We start from the raw sequence: 12,555 nt of genomic DNA on the forward strand, positions 1-12,555 counted from the left end.
ATAATCTGTAAATTTAGTTGGGCAGCCAACAGTCGTTGGAGCTTCAATATTCCGATGTTTCCGATTTTTCTATTGAGCTGGTGCTTCTGATTATGTTTTTCTTGAGTCAATCGACTTGTTGGTTGGTTACTCTGTTTATAAATAGTATGTAGTAAGTTAAATGTGGTTAATTTTTTAATTTTATTAAAAAATTAAATTAATCATTTTGTTTGAAACGAATTTCAGGCCTGCCAGCTGCTGTTAGATCCACATTTGCTCCGCATGCAATTTTAGTTTGAGACCACTGGCTTAGTCATTGCTTTCACTAGTGGTTAAATAACCCAATTCATATGCATGTGACTGGGGATTTCGTTGAGTATACTTTAAGGCTTCGTTCGGACGGTGGTATAAATGTCCTGGTTTAAGCCAAGCTTCGTTGCTAGGTAACCAGACTTTGCTCCGTTACAAAAACTGATTTAGAAGTTTTGGCATAAGTTCGAAATTTTCAACTTCATGCCAACTTATTATAAGAGTCGAAAAATAAGAGCGAACGCGCGAAAACAGAAAGGGAAAACTGTAGGCACATCCATGCATCTGCAAATTTAGCTTCTCTAACTGGCTAAGGCTTAGACCCTGTCTCGCAGGTGTGAACGGAATTCCGCATTTTATGTCTTATGATTATGCCTCTATGACATTCATACCACCGTCTGAATGGAGCCTTATGAACGATGACTCAACACATCCCATCCCTGCATTATTGATATGCTGTTGGTAAATGAGGACATTATTCAAAATAAAGGGTCTTCAAAAGAAAGGCAAACCTATGGCGGCAAGCGATAGGTATTTCGGTGGCACTCCAGACTAACGGCCATCAAAGGTGGATTCAAAAACGAGCAAGATCATGGGCGCCATTATTGATTAAACAGCATGCTAATAACTAAACAGCAAATATAGTTGCAAAATACAATTCGATAATGTGAAATCAAAGCAGGTGTTTGAAGAGGATTTTGAAAAGAGATAATAACGAGTAGCACATTGGGCACCTGAAAATAATAAACCGTAATTTAACTGGCACGCTAATCGAAAAAGTTTCGCAATCTCTTGGCTTAGATAGACGTTCTGTATATTTTCACACCCACTGACATATATTAATAATTAAAAATAATTCTAAAAGAGTACTAAGCACTTGCTCCAATTTGTCAGCAACATTATTTGAAGTGCAGAATATGAACTGCCATTTGAAGTAATTTGCCTCATATTTAGGACTATCCCTTCTCTTTATCTGATTTCTAAAAATAATTCACTTATATTATAAGGTATTTCTCCTACTTCCCCAGCGTGCCTTTCGTGGTGTAACGGTAGCACGCTGGGCCGGTATTCCAGAGGTCCGTGGTTCGATTCCCGGCGAAGGCGGTTGCATATTTTTCATCTTTTCTGCTTCCAATTAACCTAATGACTCTACAATATCACAGCAACGAGATTAATGTAACCATTTCTAAATAAAATCTCTTACATTCTGCTTCTTTTCTGGCTTCTATCATCACTTCAGAATCTCCGAAGAAGCATTTTGTGTGCTTTTTCAATACCAAGATCACCTCACTTCAAAGCTATAGATGAAACTTCGTGGTTAGTATACAGCTTTCTTTTAGCAGAAATCGAAATTAAATTATTATCATAAGAAGCTAGAAGATAAGGCTACTTTTCTAGGAATTGGCGCATTTTCACCCAAGCCTGAAGGCAGACATTCTGGATCATGCCTGAAAGTTTTGGATGAGAAATAGGGTATGTGAGCTTTTCCAGTTTAAAAATTTCGACCAAGATCGAAAATAACAGCTAGTTTCAAATAAAATGCTAAAAAAAACAAGAATATATTCTTACAATTATAACAGAAGCAAAGTGTTTTTTTTTTGGGGGGGGGAGAGATTTATTTTAAACAAATTTGAAATTCAAGGTTAATTTAATTTTTTGCTTGAAATGTTTTATTGAGTTCTTTGGTCTTTTGCCCAACCGTGGTAAACCACTACATCTTAGATCGGTTTATTTTGTTTCCATTAGCAGTCTAGACGGCGAACCTAGTTTTCCTCCCGTTTTTAGTAGAATTAGGTATGTTGAAACATAACAGACATTTCTGCTCAAATACTGCAATATTTTTATGTTACCTCAAATCAATAACCAGTTTTTCTTTGATTAAATACAGTGATTGACTGAAAGTGATTGCCATTTACATGATGCGTATGTCATTTATTATATGTAGCATATACGATGCGTACATCGCTTTTCGTGTAATGTTTGAAATTTTAACGTCATCTATTTCGATTATAAAGGAATTAATTAAGAGACAAATAGCGAAATCAGTAACACAGATTATTCATAACATTGATTGATGTAAATAGAAAATAAAAATAAATTTTATCGAATCTATCGGAACAATGTTTTTTGCCTTTTTCTTTTTCTTTCTTATATGATAAATAACACGACTATCTGTGTTTTGTGATATTTATCATTTATTTTTAGGCTAGATAAATAAAAATATTTCTAATATTTTGCTGAATTGTTCCCTTTGGAAGTTTTATCATAATCTAAAACTTTATCAATTTAATACAGGCAAAGAAGGAATTTAATTTATCCCTATAACTCTTCTGTCTTCACATTTCTGATAAAACGGCGATATGTAAGCGCTTAGAAACAATTTTTTTCTTTCCGATTACAAATATTTGCGATTTGCTTCTTCATATTTCATTTGCTATGCTTTCTTACACTTTGAATATTAACACCTCGACCGCTAAACACTTAAAATTATTTTTAGTTATCTCAAGAGCATAAACTCCAAAGTAGGTCAAGGTTGCCAAACTGATATTCTTAAGCCCCATTCTAATTTTTTTTGGTCATTTATAATAAAGATTTTACTTCTTAATGAATAACTATGATTACCCGTGTCCAAAACTAAATATTATACCATATATATAATTTAAAGTTAAGTTGTAAGAACAAACGAAAAAAGACCTATGTGGTCAAAATTTTGCGCATTGTGCTGCAAAATTAAGGAAATTAGAAGATAAATTTTAGTACGCACGCTAAAAAGTTACCAAGAACTGTGGCTCTGTGAAAACTTCAACATAAGCATATTTAGTTGCTATGAAATGTGTGAAAGAGAAGAAAAATACAATATTTGAATATTTACAAGTAAAATTAATGAAAAGTAACCCAGGCAGCACGTCTCCAAAAATATACGTATAATTTTGGTGAAATAAGGGTATGGTATTTTTTGCACGTTATTTTTACGAAATTTATACGAATGAAAAAGGCTGAAGTTACTGTTGACTCTTTATCGTTATTTTCCACACGTTATTTTTACGAAAATTATACGAATCCGAATGTACTGAAAAAACTACCGCCATAATGGTATATTTTATTCGTCACTTTTACGCATATTATACGAATCCGAATGTTCTGAAAGAAACTACTGCCTTTATGGTATATTTCATTCGTCACTTTTACGGATATTATACGAAGTCTAAAAAGATTGAAAATGAAGTTTATTAATTCAAAATATTTAGTGCATTTTTGGCATTTCACTTTGTTTTCCTTTTCCACGAACATGAAAAAAGGGGCATTCATATATGAGGCTAAAATTTTTCTATGAATTTTAACATAAGAGCTAAATCTTTACGTGCATTTTTGCAAAAAATTATATTTTCTTAATTTAACGATTTCAAAATAACTTATTTATTTTCTTATATCAAATTTGTTATTTTTATTCATATCAACACTTACATTAATTTACATAATTTAATTTCTTTTATGAAAATCCTATTGCCCATTTAACTGGAATAACCTGTATATTAAATTTGTGTACTTACTGAGTTTGGTACAATACTCGCCTTATTTAATTTATCAAATGTGGGCAATTAAATTGGAATAATCTAGCAAATCTTTCATGTCGAGGAATAGAATAATAAATAGAGCAGAAGATGCTTGGAAATGTTTAACTTCTTGAACAATAGTTTAATGTAGACCAAAAGATCATTAATTATAATCAAAGATATACTAATATTTTTATTTAATAATAATAATAATAACTCTACGAAATTGCAAGCTGACTCCTGATATTTTGCATATATTTCAATTCCTTTAATCTTTGTTATAAAAATAACATGAGGCTAACATTTTTTAATTTTGTTTAATGTACGGGGAAAATGATATAGCGATTTTAATAATTTTTATTATGAGGGAAAAATAAATAAATAATGTAAATAAATAATTATATTATATTTTATACTTTTCCTGAAACAGTTAAAGACATTCTTAATATGGAGATCTACAGAATAAGTACAAGGGTCTAGTTAAATGAACTCAAAATTTGCATAGTTAATTTTACGCTAACTTATAAAAATTAACCGGATTTACGATTATACACTGAGCATGCGCATACACAGACATTTCTATTTTTCGTAGAAAAATTGAATTATTACCTTAATACAGAGATGCTGTGAATATAAATTTATATAATGCCAAAGTAAGTGTATTTCATATGCTAATTTAGAGGCTTTCTTAATATGTTTAATTATAAAGAAAAAAAAAAAGCGTTGCAATTCTTGTTCACTGACCAATGGCAAAGCAGACACTTTCTACTTCCGGTTGTGGCGGGATATTTGTGAAGTCGCAATGGCGGTCGAAAAGGATGGTAAAGTCGCAAAGAATACTGTTTGTTCGTGGATTGGCGTTTGTGACTGAATCCATCGATGTTACTAATTATTTGAAGAAAGTAAGTGAATGTTTTATATTTTCAGTGTTTAATACTTGTACTTTCTTCACCTATATAAAATTTTATAAATAGCGTCTGTGTAGGAAATGTGATTTTCCATGTGTTGTTCTTTTGTGTACGTGCCTAATGATTCATTTTCAGGATTTGGTACTGTTAATGACATAGAATACCAAATCAATAAATTGAAAAAATGTTGCACTACTCTGTTTCTTACTGTTTGTGTCACTCCTGTTTGTATGTGTCTCACCTTTTTATAGTTATATTATTTTTACTCAAACGTTTTAATATTTATCTTAAAGCATACTGTAATTAAGCAGGAAATAGCTTTTAATGGAAAAAGGAAGGCAATATTAACATGACTAATTGTTCAGAAATCTGTTCTGGAAATATTATCTACCTTATGCCAAAAAATAAAGCATGTAACTTTCATTTATTTGTGAAATTCAAAATTTTTTTATTTGCTTAGTGTTTTCCCTAAAAATAATTTAATTTCTTATTTTTGAATTTAGTTTTATAAATTTGCTTTAATATATAATCTTTAACTCAAAGATATTGTGCTATTAAAACAGGAAATTTTATGCGATAGAAACACAGGTACTTTGTTCCAAATCTACTGAATTTTCATGCACTTGTAATTACTGAAATATATCCTTTCATGAATAATAAGTAAGTCCTAAGTCCTTTCATGAATGCATTTCTTTTTTGTTTGTTTGATTTTGTTGTTTTAAAAGATTAACTATTATTTTCTTTCTTTTTTTTTTTTTTTTAAAGAAAGAAAATAAAGTAAGAATGCTTTACTTTCAGTTTTGAATAAATTTATTACTATTACTGCAGCTCTAAACATAATTTTCAATTGACTTATTAATAATAAGTCAAAACTTGATAGCTATGTTGATTATTAGACTTGCATGAAAAAAATTATTGAAAAGTTAGTATTTGATCTAAAATACCTTAAATTATTTGAATTATATTTTACTAAATCATGTATTTTGATATAACTAGATAGTTAAAAAAATTAAAATTATAAATGTTCAGAAATGCTTATACAAAACCAAGAAATTGTTTATATTTTTGTTTATATATATATATAATATTACAGTCTGGGGGTCAGCACCCTGCTGAATTGTAGTAAACGAGACGTCCAATCTACTAGACCATCAAAGACGCAGATTTGGATTTTCTATTTCATAGTTATTGAAATCATAATGGTATGTTTGTTTAAATTAGTACTGTTTATGAATGTGATAAAAATAAATTCTGATAAACTAAGAAATGATTTATTTTATATTAATTATGAACTGTAAATAATGTAACCAATTTTCTTCATAGTATTTACTAAACATTTTTTTTTAAAAAAGGGAGGTAGTCTTATTTATACAATTCTTGCACAGTGAGATGCCAAGAAATAAAACATTTCAGGAATTTTCACTCAGTATATCTTGATGTGTTAAATCATGTTGTTCAACGCCATATTACTTTTTCACAGGAAAGTAATTTTATTGATCTAACATCTGCATAAATCAAACTTTTTTAAGAATGATTACAGTTTCTAAGCTAACTTAAAATTTTCAGATTTAGAAAATATATGTTTAATGTAGAATTACTTTTCCATGGAATAGAAAAGGTTTTAAAAATGTTCAGTTCTTAGAGGGAAATAATATAAATGAGATTGTCCTGATATAGTTTCAGCTGGAAATGAAACTGAATTTTCGGATAGTGAAGATGAAATTCTCTGCATTTAAGAATTCTAATAAAACTGATTAATGTAAATCCTATGATTCATGTAGGTATTCTTCCTTCTGTTATCAGGACCAGATTCAGAAATGTGTGTTTATATGCATGCATTTTTAAATGTAGGTGCTCGTGTGTGCATGTGTATATTCATACACATATATGCGCATACATGCATATACACATGCTTACATATCTACAGTGGAACCTTGAGATACGAGTTTAATTCGTTCCAGCATTCAACTGGTATAGCGAATTTCTCGTATCTAGAAACAAGCTTCCCCATTGAAAATAATGCAAATTCAGTTAACCCATTCCACACCCCAAAATATATCAACATTTTAATATCAAGTCAATTTTTCCTAATAAATAACACTGGTAAATAATATAACCATAGTTTAACTTTCTTACCAACCTTTTAACTCCTTCTCATTAATCCACACCAACAACAGCTTCTCAACATTTAGGAGTACTTTTATGGTGCTTGGAAGCAACGATAATTTCTTTGGCTAAATCAAGTTTCTTAATTTCTTCCTGCTTTTTCAGAATAGTGTAGATTTTTGATGTTGAAAGGCTGCAAGTCTTCGCCAATTCCGTCACCATGCTTATGTTTATCTATGATTTCTTTCTCGATATCGACGGCCATGGTCTTTTTATTTTTCTTTGCAGCACTATCTGAGGCAATAATCTTCTTGCGAGGCATCTTGAAATAATTATTTTCACGTTAAATGTCAAAACAATTAACTTGCAAGTGCACAAACACGTATATAAAAGAACACTGAATGATCTAACGAGGGGATTCCTTGAGTTGAGCTGGATAATGAAATGGCACCACCCATACCAATAGCCTGGCTCATTGCTCGTTACTCGAGTCAATGCTCGTATTTTGCTCATACTTTCCTCGTATCTCGAGGTTTCATTGTACATTTCTGAATCCCGTCCTAATAACAGAGGAGTACCTTTGCCAGTATTGCAACAGAGCTAGAATGAATTGCGTTAAATATGTGGAAAATGCATGCTTAAAGTACTGTTATTTTCCTAAAATATTCTGTATGTCTATTTTTTACAAGAAGAAAAAATAGCTAAAAGTTGTTAATTTATTTATTATTCCAAATGGGCTTTGTCCCTAAAGGACTATTGTTTTTGTTTTGCATTGGTTCACTATATATATCCGTTTCACTTTTCAAACTGTTCCCACTAAATGTTAAAGTCCCTAGTGTGGGATTAATACTTTCTTAGTGCCCTCTATAACCTATGTTAGGGTTAACCTGTATAACCTACAAGGATTGCCAGTTTAGGCGAGATATCTAGGTAGTCATCGTAATACGTACCTTATTTTTTTATTATTTTTAAATTAAATTGAAAGTAATAAACTAGTTTTCAAGAATGGAGTTAAACTAGATTTGCATTCAACTCTGGTTTATTGTGTTAATGATGTTTTGCTGTAATAAATATGAATTTTTTATTTAAGTATAATAATTTGAAATGTTTTTCTAGAGAATGAAGTACTGCCACTAAGTCGTATTGGATATGTTGCAAGGTAATTTTCTATTCTACTTTAACTCAATCTTTATGTCCTGTTACAGATATATTGGCAGAAATAATGAAAACCTGACATTCAAAAAGAAAAATAATAACGTTGAATGTAGTATATTAGATGGTTAACTGCGATTTGGCAGCTCATTAATAATCTTACACATATTGAATATGAATAATTTTGACAATTACCGGTATTTTCAATAGTATAAAATTGGGCAAGAAAGCAGCTTTAGTTTAGAACCAATTTTAAATACAACTCTCTTAATTTCGAAGGTGATCCTGCACACACAGGTCCTGTGTAATAGAAGGCTCGCCAACGGCCCAGCGGTAAAGTCGCTGAACACTGGTAGTTCTGTTCGACGTTCGAATCCCGCAAACGGTCTGGCTGCATGGCCGTTTCCGTGGTTTTACCCATCTGTAACATGTATACGAGCCAGTTTCCCTTAGAAAGTCCTTCACGAAGGCATTCCTCACCTTAGGCAGATAGCCCTATTGTGCTTTGCAGTAATCAAATAAACCTAAACCAAACCTGTTACAGATGTATTTTTATGTTACTAAAATAGTAAAACTTAAAACTAAACTGGATGGCACAAACAGCCCTTAGAGAGCCATGGCTGGCAATGCCTTGATATCTACTTTCTAGATAGTGAGCTCTGTGGTGTTTTTGCATAAGTGGTCAGCTTGTTCATGCCCCCTGGTATTAAGTCCCAAATGGAACTTGGTACTAATTTTATTGACCCACTCAAGGGATGAAAGGCTATTTCAACTTTGCCTGGCCTGGGAATCAAATGCCGGGCCTCTGGTGCTGCTGCGTGATACACTAGCCACTGTGCTACGAAGCCTCCCTAAAATAGTTAATTTATGAAAATTAAAAATATCAGGGTAATTTTCTGTTTCGCCGGTGCAAATCTTGTCAAGCAGACTTTATTGGCGACATCACACAGTATACACATAAAAAATGTTAAGAAATGTTAGTCCTAAGAAATTTTTATTTTAAAAGCATAAACATTTTAATATCATTTAAAATTTTGTAAAATGATAATAAATAAAGACAATGAATTTGTAGAAAGACATTAATTTGTATTTGCAAAAAGAGATTAATTTAAGAATATACTATGCTTTCATGGTACAACATTCTGATTCGCCGTTTCATATCACGTGACCTCAAGTGATCTCATCTCATGTTAAACTATTCTAATTCTCTCAGTAATTATCTACATTAATTTCAAGTTAAATCTTAATTTGGAATACAAGTTTAAATGCAAGAATTATTTCATTTCGTATGAATAGCTTACTCAGAAATTATGTAAAATTGCAGTGCTTTACTTTGCTTGTGCGTTCTCATTAGAATTGATGAATTTAACCCTTGATTTTGCCTTTTCTATATTTTTGGGTGAGAGTGTGATTGCATCCTAATCGATTTAATTACCACGAAGGGCCTTAGGACATAAAATTAAACTATCTGGTAAAAATTCGATGTAATTGTATCCCAGTATTGAAAGAAACATTCACTCTGATAGAAATAGCTGCAACGTGTTTTGAAAATGAAACGTAAAAGGTTACCAGCGAGGATAATCTGTTTGGCATCGGTTGTACCATTTTGGGCGACTTTATCGCTTGCACCGGCAAAATGGAAAAGTACCAATATTGGTTTGACAAAAGTAAGATGTAATTGAATTTAATAAGTTGGAAATACTGTCTGTCTTTCCATGAATTAAAAAATAATTTCAAATAAAATTTCTTTTTTCAGTTTTTCATGTTATTTGTTTAATGTTATTGTAATCTGATTATCATATTTAGTCACATATTCCATCTCTCTTTGCACTATAGTATATAATTCAAAGGACTTATCAGTTTCAGCAATATTTTTTTAACCATAACTCTGTTTCTAAATCATATCCTGAAAAATTAAGGAGTAAAGTACACAAAGAAGGAAAATATGCAAGTAAATAATGGCGTTTAGTGTTGTGTATGTGTCTAATATTTGTACTAGATTGTAAAAGTTATAAAATTCTATTAGCTTTTATTCTTTTTTTAAATTGAGATGCTTCTTTGCACCCGAATTGTTAAAGCCTTCCAGAACTGGTACTTTGACCTAACTTCTATTCCTAATAAATAATCCAGCTGCATACGGTTTACTCAATTTCTGCCACGTGTAAGGTAAACAGTATTAGCTTTTTTTAAATATATCTTTTACAACTATTAGATCAGGTAGATTTCTTTCATATTTTGCCTTAATCGAATCATCCTGCTAATTAAGAATTTATTAAAGTTAATATGTTACGTTAAGTTTTTGTGTGTATAATTCAATTTAAGTATATGCAAGCAAATGCATACATTAACAGTTACGTAAAATTATGTTTTGGGTATTAAATTCAGAAATTTTTGGGCTGTTTTTAGAAGAAATGATTTATACTATATTAATATTGGTAAAAAAATTCTGTGGCTTTTATATGAGAGTATATATTTTAAAATAGCTGCATGATATGGTAGAGGTAAAAAGCTTCATGTGGATTATAAATTAATATTATGTGGGAATTTTTTATCTATTTAATAAAGAAAATATTCAAGCCACAATTAATTTTTTTTCACTGGATTATTTGCATACAAAGTTTGCAGCAAATATTTCCTGCAACAGAAGTGACAATTTTTATTTTGCCAAGACAGGAAATTTAGTTAGTGAAAGCAGTAACCCTATTTTGGGATGTTAAACAGGAAGGCAAATTTTTGAATTTAAATTGATTTTTGAAGGAAGACTTTATTTAGTCTTGCTATCATTCTACGTGGCTTTTAACTTTTTTATGGTATTTATAATTTTATTGTTATTCAGCTTTCTGTTTGCTTAGAATGCACTGAAATATTTTATATTGCAAACTGAGATGCCATTGTTATCATAATTAAAGATTTATGTTCTTATTTTGGAGGAAACTTTTGATTGTGTATTGGTTTCTGGTTTATTGAAATGTGTAAAATAGCCTGTTAATGCATATACATATGTTAATGACATGTATAAGTTTTTGAAGTATTCTGTTATATGTATATAGTGTTGTGATTAGTTTTCTGATTACTCTTTATTTAAGAAAAAGTTATCTGTAAGAAAGCGAATATTCTTTACTATATGTAGGAGTAAAATTGGAAAGGCTAATGTAATATAATTAATACAAAATTAAGTTTTTTCTCGTGTACTTAAATACAAACATAGCCATTAAAGACTTTCTTAACTTCGCAATTCTAAGCAAATTAGATATTTTTTACTTGAAATTATAGGCATTGTGTAAGGTATATAATTGAAGTTTACTGTGTGACAGTATGAACTTAAATTTTTAATTACTGAATTGTAAATTTTTAAATATGAAATACTCAGTGCATTTTATATGCATCTTTTAATACTTCAACTATATTTAAAAACTGAAAACATCTGAAGTTTGAAATTATTACAAATTTTTCTTTTTCTTGTTTAGGAGCTGTTTTCAAAACATTGGGTGACGAAGAATTCACTTTTACAAAAATCGAGCAGGATATTGAAGACAGCGAACTATAGAACAAATATGGCGAAACTGAATGAAATTTATGTTGAATTTATTATTGAAAAAAAATTATGCTCTTCAGATTTAATCTTGGTTTTTATTGTTTAACAGTAATTGCAGGTTTCGAATACCTGTAAAATAAACCTAATTCTTAAATTAATTTCATGTGTATTTCTTTTGTAAGTATTACAGCTCATAATACTTCAAACAACTTAAAATTTGATACTTGTTAATTTATGTGGGATATGTTCATAATAATTTTATAATTTAAATAACTCATTGTCATCATATGAGCATAATCTAAAATGCACAGCATTTGACAACAAATTAATAAAATAGCCAACTTCTAATTGCTTTCTTTTGTCCAGTTGCCTCCTTTTAAATCATTTAATACCATAAAGCTATTTGATGAAAAAAAAAAATAATTGGTATGTCCACATGATAATGTTATAGAAAAAGTCACATGAGATAAATATTAAAAAATTCAATATTCCTAAACATTAACTTTTTAAAATTTTATCTGGTATATAAGATAAAATAAAGAACATATTTAGGTAATTTTGAATTTTCATAATTTTATGAACGTATTTATGAAATTAACAGTTACATTGTAAAAGGGAACTTTTTAAAAATGCCTGGATAAAGCATTTCTTTTGTAGAGGTGAACTTTTAGTACTGATCCAATATATTTATAAGATTTTAAACTGAGAAAGACAACAATAATAGATTACAATACATTGCAAGATTGACTGATAAATGTAAAATTTTTACATATCATAATTATGTGTGTAATTAAAACAGAAGTTATACTCGATTAACTTACATGCAAATTAATATTTTCTTTAACATGTTTTAGATAAACTTAATTTTAATAAATAAATATGTGTATATTTGTGTATTATCTGAAGATATGAATGCAATATTTGTGACATTAAACATTCATCTTCAAGGAAAATAACAAAGTCAACTTCATAATTATTGGAAAAGGTAAGTTTTCTACAATTTCCTGATCTA

General features: G+C 29.9%; 1 long non-coding RNA gene across 1 annotated transcript; it reads left to right on the forward strand.

Moving 5' to 3' along the window:
- Positions 1 to 4,604: 4,604 nt before the first annotated feature.
- Positions 4,605 to 11,695, forward strand: LOC146996863 (uncharacterized). Its single transcript, XR_015041492.1, has 4 exons — positions 4,605 to 4,744; positions 5,844 to 5,952; positions 7,973 to 8,015; positions 11,476 to 11,695. It is a non-coding gene; the product is annotated as an uncharacterized LOC146996863 (long non-coding RNA).
- Positions 11,696 to 12,555: the final 860 nt, after the last annotated feature.

Source organism: Stegodyphus dumicola, chromosome 6 (genome assembly GCF_044657685.1).
Source record: "Stegodyphus dumicola isolate Sdum_Otavi_A_Nest chromosome 6, ASM4465768v1".
NCBI lineage: Eukaryota > Metazoa > Arthropoda > Arachnida > Araneae > Eresidae > Stegodyphus > Stegodyphus dumicola.